This window comes from Passer domesticus, chromosome 5 (genome assembly GCF_036417665.1).
Source record: "Passer domesticus isolate bPasDom1 chromosome 5, bPasDom1.hap1, whole genome shotgun sequence".
NCBI classification, from domain to species: domain Eukaryota; kingdom Metazoa; phylum Chordata; class Aves; order Passeriformes; family Passeridae; genus Passer; species Passer domesticus.
Window position 1 is genome coordinate 10,787,342 of NC_087478.1, and position 14,068 is coordinate 10,801,409.

Genomic DNA, 14,068 nt, shown 5'->3' on the forward strand with positions numbered 1-14,068 from the left:
TAGCAGGAAAAAATGCAAGCGGCGTATTTTTCACTAAGATCTTTCAGTAGAAAGGTCACTCACCAGAATAATAAAAACCAAAATACTTTAAAATAAAGCAATTTTATCCTCTAAATCATAAATAATATACATAGTTGCAGAATTCTTATTATTGGATAATATTGCACCATTTAAAAATATTTTAAATTACCATGTATGTGACCTTAGGGAACTACCAGATATTTTATGGTGTCTGGTGGAATCAGGGCATGAAAACACAGAATAAAATGGACACAGGAAAAACTACCAAGTCATAAGAACTCAAATCACAGCAACACAGTTACAGAAACTGACCTAAAGCTTAAGTAACACAATCAATATAACCCATAAAAAGTAAAGAAAGCTAGAACTACATAAACTTATAAAAGTAGGATGAGAAAAACAATTAATTAAAAAAACAGTCAAATTTGAGCCTTTGGCAGAGAGGAAGTAACCTCCCCAGGCTAGTATCCACAGGATGTCTGGTGAGCTTAACACCAACCAGTCATCCTCTCAAGAATAAACTTTCTGTGTGAGTTCATTATGCAATGTCTTTTAAATTAGTTTTCCCCTTTGAAACAAACTTTTTAGGGTTTTCCTATTACTTCTAGCATGACAAATATTGTGCATTGTATCATTGCCAAAAACTCAAAGGACATGTAGCCTTAATCAATGCTAGGAATTGGTAGTCAATGCATAAGACTGTGTTGTATAGCAAGGAGGTCTGCAAGCACAGACATCCCAAATGATGTGTTAAGGAACAGGATGATACCAGGATCCCAAGGTGACAAACACAAAGCACAAATCAGTGTTCCCAAGAGGTGCAAAGAACCTGTTTTAAAGCACAGCTAAAAACATAATGTGAATATTATTCACCCTGCATAGGGTGACAGTGCAAAAAAGGCAGCAAGGGGGTACAAAAGGCAGTTGTGGACTCTTCAAGAGCAGGACCAAGTGACAAAGATAGAAAATAATTGATCCAGCACCATCTTCCTTGCTGCTGCTAACATGAGCAGCATTGCTGTGCACCTGCAGCAGTTCCTCCATCACCTCTGGCAGAGAAAGTGCTCTGCCCTTGATTGCCATTGTCACATTCTGCCCCTCAGGCTCAAGCAGCCACTTCTAGGGTGTTACCTTTTACCATGCAACTGGGCAGAGAAAACCAGGATTTTAAGAGCATTGTGTGTGTGTGTGTGTGTGTGTGTAGAAACATGGTCTCTGTTCCAGCTTTCCTCCTCCAAAACTTCATGCTGCTGCAGTGCTCTGAGGCACAACTGGTCATTATGGATTAAAGGCAAGACAGCAGTCCCTGTAAATATTTCTACAATATAGGGCACATGAGGCAGAGAATATGCAGTAGTCCAGTGTATAGAAAGATGAATTTTAGTATCCCAAGTTCAGTTCCTGTTCCAGAGACTAATGGGATACAAATACAGAGCAGGATTAATCTCATCCAAGTTTAGATATCTACATTACCACCCCCATTCCAAGCTTTTTGACAGGACACCAATGGGCACTTTTAGAAAACTATTTTTCTGACACCTTTAGGAATGAATTAATTATTCTGCAAAAACATCTAAAAATTTCTACTGACTGGCAAAATTGTGCAGGGTCACTAGCTCCAAGTCATGTCCAACATCTCAATTTCTGAAGTCAGGATAGTTAAATCCCTACTAAAATATTCCCAGATGCCTTTAATTTGAGATGTGTCCAGAGCATAGGATCAGACTGCATGCAGGAGTTAAGCAGTAAACCCTGAGGGCTCAGCCAGAGTTATTTGTTATATTATCTGTGTGCAACATCTCCACTCAGTCACCCACAGCTGGGGCAGAGGCTCAGCCCAGGCAGTCAGGAGGAAGCTGAGCTGCAGCTCTGCCACTGTGGGACAACCTAGAGAATTGCTACCAGCACCAACAAGGATTCTTCTCCTTCTGAGAATTGGAACCTTCCTGCCCAGGGAGTCCTGCTGAGACCAAAACTCCCATGGCCTGTTTTTGTCCTGCCTGCAGTGCTTGCAAAGCCAGTGCCTGCTGCAGCCCCAGAACACACATGCAGTGCTCAGAAAGCAACAAAAAAAAGTAACTGTGGGTGCCACAGGTTTATAAGAATGAATTTTTCGCAGTGCATTTAACTAGCAGGTAATTACTAATGTGTTTGCAAAGGTGTCATGTTGGTAACTTACAGTCTCTCTTTCCAAAGTTCACATTTGCATGGCAGATCCTGTGTCCTCTTCCAAAGAGCTGATACTGCTTTTCACTGTGATGTGCATTCAGTGCTTCAAGAGCACAGCTCAGGGTTTGGTGTAGAGCTGTTAGAGATGTGTGTATCTAACAGACCATGCACATGCTTTCCCTCAGTGCAATTCCTGGGGGCTCATCACAGGTCCCTTCTTCCAGGTGTTTCTGCCTGGAACCTGTCAGTGCAACTGTCCCTGACCCACAGCCCACCATCCCAACTCCAGTTCTTCACACTTGTTTACCTTTCCTTCTTGCAGACCTCCGAGATGATTTTAGTTTTGGGTGTGGTGGGCTTTTTCCCCATAAATTGTACCTATGGAGGGGGGGGTTTTCTCTTTTAAAAGTCTTCCAGATATTTTCAAAATCTAAGCTGGGTCTCTCAGAAATGGGACCAGGTCCTCACAGAATACGAAAGAAATCAATGCCTGGGTTCTAACTTCTTCTTTTTAGGGGCACAGAAGCAGAAATATTTTTTACTTCTTTGCACACATGACAGGATTGGTGAAGAAGGGAAAATGAAATGGAACCTCCTGCATAGAGAGGGCACAGCAAAGAGGAGCTAAACATGCATGGGCAGACACACAAGTTCACAAAACCACATCCCAACAGTGGCACAAGCAGCCCCTGCTCAGATTTTTACCAATAAAGCCTATGTAGATACATTCAGGCCTGACCTTCTCTTGTACTGGGATCATTTTGGCTTTCTATCATGTTACCTGAATTCTGTGTTGTTTTTCTTGCAGTAGTCATGACCTTGTAGTTGTGTGTATCAAATGATTATTCTACTCTCAAGGAAATAAAAGGTGACTCATAGGAAAACAGTGAAGTGTGTGTGTTTAGTGAGCACTGTCTGTACCATGCCTGAATCCCAAAATACTCTTTAACTCCCTTGGCTTTCTGAGAAATGGTTAGAGGCTGGTGTAAAATCCCAGAAGATAAGGGGATAATGTGTATGTCTCAAACACCAATAGCTGGATGGCTGTGGAGCCAGTCAAGGATTGTTGGAAATAACATGCTGTGGAAAAGAAAAAGATGTGTCTGGAGAAGGGGATCATACTGAGGTAGGGCAGTTCTTTTCTATGACAAACATCCCTTTTCTGGCTGCTGGAGATAAGCACAACACAGTTCAGTGCAAGCATGAAATGAAGCTGAGAAGTGGGCATGGAACATAGAGGGGGATCAAGACCAGCCAAGACCCATCAAGCCCTCTGACTCATATCCAGAAAGGTCTGAAAGAATGGACTCTGCATGATCACTGATTCGTATGGAAAGAGAGGAAATGGTCTTCAGGGCAGGGAAAATGATCTACAAAAAGGTACCCCCACCAAGGCTGGGCATCCCTCTTGTTATTCTTTCTTTTTCTTTCTCTGTTTCATTCATCGCTTTCTTTCTTTTTTTCTCTCTTCATTTTCATCTTACCTCTATATCCAAAAGCCACTGTCATGTGCTTATATAGTAGATCAGGGACTAACATACCAATTTCCATGCCAAGTGGTTAATTTTCTAATAAAACGTCATGTTTTTGTAGAGCCTCTGAGTGTTGTGATTCCTTTCAACCATGAGCATTTAAAAATCTTGAGGGCTCACTCTGCCTTAAGGCTGGGACAACACAGCTGTTTAACCAAGTGATTAGAACTGTTATCCCCCTGTACCACACAGTGACACTGGTAGAAAAGTAGGATATTATGGTCATGATATGCATAGCTGAGCTATGTTTGTCTGTTCCAGACTTCGCCCATCCAGGATTTTTCATATCATAAAAATAAGGAGACTACCAAGCAATGACTGTGGTTACAATCTACTTGCACCATTCACAGCTCACACTGACACTCCCTTGCTACTGAGCAAGGGACATAAAAGGTACAATGCAAATTGGGAGACTGGTGGCAATTTTTTATTTCTTACCTAGGTGGTACATTAATCAGTTGTGTTTGTAACATAGGGATTTTGAGAATGGGAATTCAAAAGCACATTTTTCCCCTAATCCCTTTTAATGACTACAGCACTTTTGTTTCCTTCTAGTATTTCCTCCAAGGAAGCAGAAAACCTTTGAATTAAACTAATGTTAGTTGTCTATTACTGGATAGCACAAAGAAAGACTGAAATTAAGTACCAACAATGTTCTGAAACTAGCATGACCTTAAATTACAGCAGGTTAATAAATCACTTCAAATGTAAATCTCTCTCTGCTCTCACCTTGAGATCTGAATATCTTTAATCAAGTTGCATAATGGAAAGTGTGATGATCAAAGCCTGCAACTGCTGGTAGAGTGAGACGACAAGCTGGAGAGAGAGCTGGGACTTAAAGTTTGTGCTGTTCGACAAAAAATGCTTTGGAAATTCAGTCTCTCAGGAACCTGTAAAACATAACAAAGTGTTGCAAAAGGTTTCAATATTTAACAAAAGCCATTGTAAATCTTTTGAAGCCCAGCATGGGACCTCAGGGGGATCAAGGAGATGGGAAAGGATCAAAGAGTCTTTGTGCCAAGTCACAGCACTGATGTTCATGAGCACAACTGTGGGATGAGTTGTGGCATCCTGTGTCCCAGCAGGGCTCTCCAGTAATGCCCTTCCCCTGGGAAAAGGACAGCTGACACCACCAGAGCTTGGGGACCTGCACCTTGCAGCACAAGCACATGGGATGCAGAGTCAAGCCAAGAGTCACAAATCTGAGAGAGCCAAGAATAAATGTAGGGGTTCAGTCCTGCTAAGGAACTGGAGGGCAGCTGCAGCACCAGCATCTTAACACTGCTGTCCTGCAGCAGCTCTTCATGGGAGTTGTCCAGTGTCACTTGTTCTGTGGTCCTCTTTAACATCAACACAAAATAGACATGCCTGCATCTGAATTATTTTTTTTTAATTACCTACATACCAAAATTCTGCAAGTATGAACAGGCAGAGTTTATAAGCCTTCAGTGTGAAAATCTGGGAGGAGGAAGACAAAAGGACAAAAGGAAGACACAAGAAAACTCAGAGTGGCATTAACCTCCTTGACATGTTTCCCTCTCTATGCTGTACCAGGCTGCTAAATTTAAAGTGTTCATGATTTTCTGAGAATGTTCCTGTTCAAGCATTTTCTCTCTATGGTCTTCCTACTGGGGTGCAAGGCAGCATAAGGCTGTCATGGTTTTCTTCCTGTTTATCAATATTACTGCTCACAGTCACAAAAACAGCCTCATCTGAGATACATAATTTATGGGGGTGTCTGTCCCTCCACATTTAGGAAGCTTCTAAAAGGGGGGGAAAAGTGTCCTTAAAGATTAATAAGTTTTATCAAACTCTCACTCTTATAAATCAGACCAAAATCCCTGTGAAACAAAAATGAAAGCTTGGCTCCACTGGAATAAAACATAAACCTCTGATTTCAAGGTGGACAGGATTTCATATAAACCTAGAAGAGAAATGAGCAGTAATGCCTGTTTATTTCAGTGCAGGGGAAACATCCCCAGCAGAGTACCAGGCTACTTGAGCTCTTCAAGCCTTTTACAAGGAACATAAAAGCCAGAGATCTGGTGCCAAATCCCCTGGTTGGCTCTCTCCAAAACGAGGAGTAATTCTTACATACCATGGAGGATTTCAGCACGTGCTCCAAAGCAAATACCTGGATTTGCCTCATCCAAAGCAAAACAGTGCCTGCAGGTGTGCAGAGTGCTGCAGTGCCCTTCTGCCCCTACGTACCCTGCAAAGCTGAGCTGGCCTGCAAACACGGGCAACCACAGTCCCAGGGCTCTCCACTTCATTTTAGGAGCATGATTCACAGCAGCCATCTCAGATTATCAGTGTAACAACTGCTAGCTGGATCATCTACAGCCCAAATCACCCCTTCACAGAGAAGCAAAGCCAGGCTGCCCTTCCCTGCTGCTTTGTGCCCCAGAATAAGCAACATTTAAAACATTTTGGCCATGGGTTTTTTTTATCCAGCATTTTCTGTTTGATATGTAAACCAAAGCATATTCAATGCATGTATATATGTATGTATTTGTATGCACTCCACATATTTCAGCCCATTTCTTACAGAAGTCTGCACTAATAGACTGCATCCACCACACATCCTCAGGTTTCTTCTGTTTCTCAGCAGAGGACCTGGGAAGACAGCTCAAGGGGAAAGGCTGCTGCTCTTTAAACACTGCATCCCCCCTTCAAGAAATGCTGGTCTCAGGAGGAGGCAGAGCCCAGCTTGCAGCAGAAGAGTAATTGCCTTCTGGAAGTGAGCTGCAGCACTCAGAGCATCTGTGCCTTCCAAATGCAGTTTTCAGTCCCCATCTGCAGGCAGGATGGGGCAGGGCAGCTCAGCACCCCAGCTAGGCTGGGGGGCATTGGGCTGAGCTGGGCCCAGGGCTGGGGACACGGAGTTGAGCTGGGTAAACCATGGCCCTGCAGGGGAGGATGAAGAACAGCCATTCTGTCCAAATTATGGCAGGGATCTGCAGATTAAATTTTGTCTACCCTTCTTCACTTAATCACCAGCCGGAGCTTTAAGGGTCTGGCCTGCACAAGTGGCTGTAAAGGGGCAGCTGTGGCAGGGTCAGGCTGGGGGTAGGTACAGGCGTGCAATGTGTACACACACCGACTTTTGATGAGATGACAGAAAGGTGGGAACAGGCAGACACATCTATGTGTGCAGCTGGGGCAGAGCATGCCTGGCTTGTGCCTCATGCTTTGGGGAAGCACCAGGGATGCAGAGAAGAGCAGCACAAACCCTGCAGAAACAAACCCTGCAGAAACGGGGGGTGTGCATCCAGCGCCCAGGCTGGGGCCTTGCTCTGGTGACCCAAACCACAGCAGCTTCCCAAGCTAGGATTTCATGACAGCTGAAAGAAGAAGAACAACTACCCTCTCAGACAGCAACACATAGATCAGTCACATGAGCAAAACAAATCAGATTTCCAGATTTCCAGCTCGAGGAAATGGCTATACACAGGACAAATTTGCTGAGAGGGTTGTGTGCAGCTGAACTGTGAGCTCCACAGCACCTGCATGGTGGCTCACTGCTTCCTCAAACACCAACAACCACCAAACTCCTGCTTATACCAAAGATTTTGTCTGCCTGATAAGTTGATGCCCAAACCCTAAGGCAGTAAAATCCTAAAGGCAAATTTTCTTTAGTCCTCACACTGGAAAGAGAAGATTAAGAGCAACATGTCAAGCTTCAGCCCAAGGCAAAAGAAAAGAACAACTTAATCAATACTTTCAGGTGAGATACTCTTCTCTTTAGCTGAGGAAGCAGGAAGAAGGTTTTGATTAAAGTCCACCTTCCAGCCCTTTCCCATTTTATGAGGTTGCACCATTATCTAAGCACTCTCCTTCACCTGCTCACAAACAGGTTGCTAATACAGGCAGTTACTCAAATTTGTCAAAAGTGATTTAAAATCCCATCAACATCAGAAAACTGTAAAGGGTAATATTAACCCCTAAGTCCAGCAAGTCAAGAACTGCATTTACACTAGTTTCTAATGAAAATTACTCTGTCGTAAGTTTGTCTTCATCTTCTGTTGTAACACAGTCCTCTAATTAATACATTTTTACAACCAAAATAATGAGTTTTCTATATTATATCTGTCTAATAATGTATCTTCCAAGAAAAATGAGATTAATCATTATTTTAAAACACTGGCTTTATGGGGTTTTTATTTCATTTATGAGATCTGCACATATAAATCAAAAAAACCACCGTTTCCATCACCCTCCCAGAATGGGATTAATTTACCATAACGAAAATGGATGGGAGCATCAGAAGTGCTCACTCCAAATATGCTCACAGTGACTAATACCATGAATATGAAAAACTATCTTAACTGATATCTAGGTTGCAGATAGATCTTGGCAGAAAGGGAGACAGAGGAAATGAATGTAATCACTGCAAAATATGTAAAAATGACAGAGAGAGGAAAGTCTAGACAATGTGAGATGATTGCTATGCTCTCCAGCTTGGAATGCAAAGCCTGTCTTCTGATTGTTCTGAGGTTTAAACTGCCGAACAAACACTGCTCTTCAAACCCATATGGGCAAGCAATTTGCCATATGTTTTAGAACATGGCACAAGTACCCAGAGATGCACCACTGCTAATGCTGCAAATAGAAAAAAGCGAGAAATGCCATCCCTGTCGCTCTGATACATTAACAAGAGAGTGGAGCACTCCAGGCTTGTTTTCAAAAAAAATACCAACCCTCTACATGGTAACTTTTCCTTCTCTATGCTCGTACCTGGGTGAGCTTGCCCAGGCTCCCTGGCACCAGAGAATTGATCTGGGGTCTGGGTTGATGGTGAATTGTCAGCAGAGTGTCCATGCAGCTGTATGCTGGGGTACATCAGTCACAGTATTACTGGCCAGTCGAGGGAGGTGACTGTCCTGCTGCACATTGCCCTGCTATGCACTCTGTGCAGTTTTGGGCACCTCAGTTTGAGGAGGATACAGAACTATTAGAGAGCATCCAGAGGAAAGTGACTAAGGTGGTGAAATCCAAGGACAAAATTCACAAGGAGTGGCTGAAGTCACTTGGCTTGTTCAGTCAAGTGAAGGGAAGGCTGATGGGTGATATCATGGCATCTTAAAACTTCTTCAAGTGGGGAGAAAAGAGGTGCTGATCTCTTTTCTCTGGTGTCCAGCAACAGGACAATGAAACAAAGCTGCAGCAGGGGAAGTTTAGATCGGACATTAGAAAAAGGTTTTTCACAGAGAGGTTGGTCATCACTGGAACAGGAGCAAGCAGTGATAGCACCAACCCCACAGGAGTTCAAAGAGCATCTGAATGATGCTCTTAGTCATATGGTTCAGTATCAAGTTGTCCCGAAAGAAGCAGAGAATTGGACTTGATGATCCTTAAGGGGTCCCTTCCAACTTGAAATGTTCTAAGATTCCAAACCATCCAGGTCCAGCAGTGCACTGTATCCACTTAAATCATGTCTGGAGAAAAGATCCAGGGACAGCTGTCTCCATGTCCTCCCATCCCCGCTGAAGCACAGGAAGAAATCCTGGGCACCAGGACTCAAAGGAAACCACATGTGCTCCATTGAGCTTGACATCTTCCCTCTCCTATCCCTCATTCTCCCTACACCATGAAGAGGTTCCATGGGCAAAACTGTGCTTTTGTGAAACCTTACTCCTAATTTCTATCATTATTTTAAACATCAACATTCCTTGCACTCAGCCTTAAACTAACAAGGCAATGCCACCTTTCTGTAGGGAAAGTATGCTCTCCTCAAGATCCCAGCTGGTGATTTTTGGTCTTCTCCAAAGTCTTTCTTCTACCTCCATACACACACTGCTCTCCTCCTCCACATCTCAGTGATCCATTTGTCTGCTCCTCCCAACCACATCACACATGAACAGAACACCACTCCATCATAAAACCAACATTTCCTGCAAATATTAAAAGAAATTGTCAGCTAACAATGGCTCATTCATAGGAGAATGTGCAAAATTTCTAAATATATTGAAAAAAATCTCTTACTATTGAATGGAGCCTGTACAATGTCATATACTTACTAGTACTGGTACTAGTTACATGCTGCTGGTACATCATTTACCTGAACAGTTGTCAAATATCAGGGCAAGCTGTGGACGCTTGCACATAGAATATCTCTGGTCTTTTGAGTCTGATTATATTGATGCTGGTTATAACTATTTACAGATCATAGCTTTAGCACACTAACAGTGTTTTCTTGTAGTCAAACAGTCAGTAACCTGCTCCTGCTTGAGTCTGAAATCTTAAGCCAAAAAGGCAGGACTTCAATTTACCTTCAAATAAAAATTTGCAACCTGATTTCAATACTACGATTTTTTCCCTATGCCATATCAATTAAAAAACAGATAATCCTGCTGCTGATATTAAATAAAGTGCATTAGTGAGCACAGAAATAAGAAAAAAAAATAGGAATATTTTTAGAAGAATAATAAGAAGGAATAGTACTCACAGCTAATAATTCTGTGGCTGCCCCAGTCAGAGGAACATGCCATCAAGGCTGATCCTCACAGCTCTATCCCAAAGGCTCTGGAAATGTTTTCTTAAATAGTCACTGCATTTGAGAAGGAGTATTGCAGGGAATTAACAATCCTGCTCTCTTTCTTGTTGGGTTTTGACTTTTGGTTTTGTATTCTGATACTACGGAAGCCATTGCAGTTTTAGAATAAGGAACTGCATATGCAAGGAAATCTGTGGCTGAAATAGGAAATTTGTACCCATTGCCCTTTGTGAAGAAAGAGCCTCCATTCTCTTTGTAGCTGTCTCTTAAGCACTGTAATACCATGATGAGGCACTCCTGAGCCTTCTCTGCTCCAGGGAGGAGACCTAGCTGCTTTAGTCTTTCCTCTGAGGGCAGGTGTAGATGGTGGCTTGATCCTCTCCAGCCTGTCTGCATCTCCACCTAAGGTCAGCAGATGTCCTTCAGTGTTTGATACCACAACCAGTACTCAAGCCTCCCAATATATGATTTTCTTGTACTGCAGTTACCACTGTAAGTTTTATAGAGCTGGGTTGGTGTCTTGATGAGTTGAAGTCACAGCTGCTGTTAGAAGGAGCTGATTCAAAGGCTAAGATCTGGAGAAAAAAGAATTGGTGTTCTCAGTATATTCCCCACCTGGGAGCTCCAGGTAAAACACTGATAACATCTGTATTATCAGTAGTAACTTCAACAAGGCACCAACCTAATCTTCAATGAGACCCCCACTTATCTTAATGATTTGGTTTAAATGTTATTTTTAAACATTAATAAATCTATTTTGCCTTTTATTTCAAATGGCCCAGTTGAGAGAATTAGAAAGAAACAAAATATAAAGGTAGTGGCAAAAGCTGCTCCACTAGTCCCAATAGTGCATTCCTTGGCTGTGCATTATTAAGCCAACACAAAGAACATTTCCAGGAATACCATTATGCTGCTGCATAGAGAAAAATGCTTCTGATTAGCATGTACTCGATGTGCTTGGAAAATTAGTTCTCCTTCAGAGAATTCCAGCAACAAGTGAAACATCTGTTGTTTCCTCCAAGTTATAACAATTATTTTACAATTACTCCTTTGCATACTTTGAATTTCTAATTTTTTATTTTTATCTAGAAAGCCAAGATTTGTGGTGCAATTGGAATTCAAAATGTGCACATGTGTGTGGGAAGGAAGAATAGGAAATAATGGCAGTCCCTAACTGCAGCATTATGTCACCCCAAGGCTAAAACTGTTGGCCATCTATGTTATTTGCATTCACTGTATTAATTCCCCTCTATACACAATGGGAATTAATCCCATTTCAATAAATTCAATGGCTCCTATTTATTCCAAGGTTGATGGCAGTGATCCCTATTGTTTGTAGCCACACAATATGCTTTCTGCAGCCAAAAATCCAGCTTCCACCCCCTTCCCACAGCACATTGCTTGTGCAGCTGTGGCAGCACCAACGCTCGGGGTATAAACAACACTGAAATAAATGGCGTTAAAAGAAAACCCTAAGTGGGTTGGGGTAGCAACAGCATGGCAGCAGAAATGTGCAGAGGCACTTGGGAGAGGCTGGAATTGCTTCAGCCAGTTTCACAAGTGTTGAAAACAGGTCATGGCACGGGCAAAAAACAGCTGTGAAGAGTCAGACCTCTGGACAGCACAGAAGTCAAAGCCCAGTAATATTCACATTTATAGATAGACTCACCTCATTATATTCAGTGCAGTTTATCTGCTCTCAAGAGCTATTGCTTCAAAAGGTGATGCACGAAGGAGAGGTGAGAAATGCAGGTTAAATACAGTACTTTGCTCTTCCTGCTGTGTTTGCCTGCACGATGACAGCACAAGTGCCAGGGGCAATGGTCTGTTTCCAGCATCAGCCTCCGAGGGTTATTGTAAGTTATTCCTGTCATCCACATAGGCTGGATGAATAAATAACTCACCAAATACACTTAGAAAGAGTCTAACTCAGCACGGGTTTACAAAAGCCTGGAACCAGAACACCTTGCTGAAGGACAGAGTAAAATAACAGTGGTTCCCCCTCTGCAAGCCAGAGACATTTTTGCTATTTTTATCCACCCTGCAAACACTTTCAGGCCAGCCAGCAAAGGCCTTTGAGGAGTATCTTTGACTCGGCTGCAAATCTACAGCCTGAAGATAACATGGGAGACATATGGCAAAGCCTTGTCTCTGTCAGCCCTACCCGCTCTGAGCAGAGTGCCCTTGATTCCAGCTGCTGGGAGGGCACACATCACAGGGAGATCTGCTCTGCACAGAGATCCTGGCCAGGCAGGGAGGGCTCTCTGCCTCTAAATGGGTTTTACACCTCCATGGCATCACCCCTTTACACGTGGCAGCAGCGTGGCCACAAGGGATTTCCAGTGTAACAGGCAAAGAACGAAAGCAAAACCCCTGCAACTCTGCCAAAACAGGAACGGAGTTTCCCTGTGTGTGAGGTCAAGGCCACAGCCCATCTCACCCATCCTTCAAGTTACTCATTTTAGTAATAAAGACACAGATATCTCCAGGTACACCCATGTATCATCCTGGTACAGGCAGCTGTACAGATGTGGGCAGCTCACCAGCTGCCATCCCACAGCGCAGGGAGAGATCTGAGTGCTGGGGCAGGACTACGGAATACTTGTTTGGAAATCTTTACTGTGAGAAAACAATAAAATCAAAAAAGAAGAAAACAAATGTCTTCCTTTGCAATAGCAGTCAAACTAATTACGCAGCTGCAAACACTATAAAGTTTCACTGCAGAACAAAACAGTGAATTTGGATTATCTGTCCTAATTTAAGTGGCTGGAAGTTTTGCATCTGACTCTAAATTACCCACACAACTTTTTTCCTTTTACACTCCAGGAGAGAAATATCCCAGAGGATCACTAAAATGAAAGTCAAAGATCAACTGAATGAATTCCCCTTTAAAAGTAAATGTAACTTTTTAATGATTGCCAAGGAAGCCCTGGGTCAATTTGGCATCTAAAATTCAGACATCTCAGGACAAAGAACCCCACACAAAGTAGAAGACCACAGCCCTGGGTACAGTAAGCAGAGCATGCAGAGCTGTTGGAAAGTGGCTTTTCATCGAGGTCAAACCTTTATCTCTAGGCTGGTTGTCTTTGACCCCAATCAGCACTACTGTGGAGATGGTTTATGAAATAATGGAGTGCTCCAAACAACTATTACACCAAAACTCACTGGTTTAGTGCCACTTCCACTTAGGTTCCATTTGTTTAACTGTGACTTTCAATTAGTCAAGTAATTCACTTCCCATTTATTTACATGCATGAGACAGAGCAAAAGCAAAAGATTTCATTTGATGCATAATCACATACCCAGAGACAGGCTTGGATTGTGACATGGGCAGAAGGCAGCCAGCTAATTCCTGACAAATTTCATTACCAATAAGACCATGCTCAAAAAACAGGAGCTATTTATGAGGGCTAGAAGTGAAAAGTTGGTGGGTGTTTAGGAATGCAAGCGTGCCTAAACATAAAGTATTGTGTCATTATTAAACAAAAGACTGAAGTAATAAATTAAATAGCTAGAAATTGAATATTTTTGGGAGCTTGTCCCTAAAGTGAATGTACTTTCCTTTCCTTGAAATGATTAATCAAACCATAGGGGGAAAAAAAAGAAATAAAATGGACAAATCTTTCTGCAGCATGACCTTATTTCCTACGCTGGATCGTGAACTTATACAAGCTGGTATTGGAAAAATTGAATCTGACCAGCCATCAGTGCTGTTTATTTTATCAGAGGTGCTTGTGTCCATACTGAATATTGTAGCTTCATCTGAAGAGCCAGAAAGGAAATCTCTCTTGATTTCTCTCTCCAGAGAATTCTGTTACTGACAGCAGGAGATACAGCATTGCTCACAGCC

General features: G+C 42.6%; 1 long non-coding RNA gene across 2 annotated transcripts in view; it reads right to left on the minus strand.

Annotated features, from left to right (window-relative positions):
- Nucleotides 1-7,205, minus strand: part of LOC135301639 (uncharacterized) — a 28,280-nt gene extending 21,075 nt beyond the window's left edge. Inside the window, exons 1-2 of one of the 2 annotated variants that reach the window (XR_010363415.1) lie at nucleotides 7,089-7,205; nucleotides 4,452-4,612 (exon numbers count right to left, since the gene is read on the minus strand). This is a non-coding gene — a long non-coding RNA (uncharacterized LOC135301639). Of the gene's footprint in view, nucleotides 1-4,451; nucleotides 4,613-6,822; nucleotides 6,960-7,088 lie in introns of those variants that run through there. The other variant, XR_010363414.1, reaches the window with a different exon arrangement.
- Nucleotides 7,206-14,068: the final 6,863 nt, after the last annotated feature.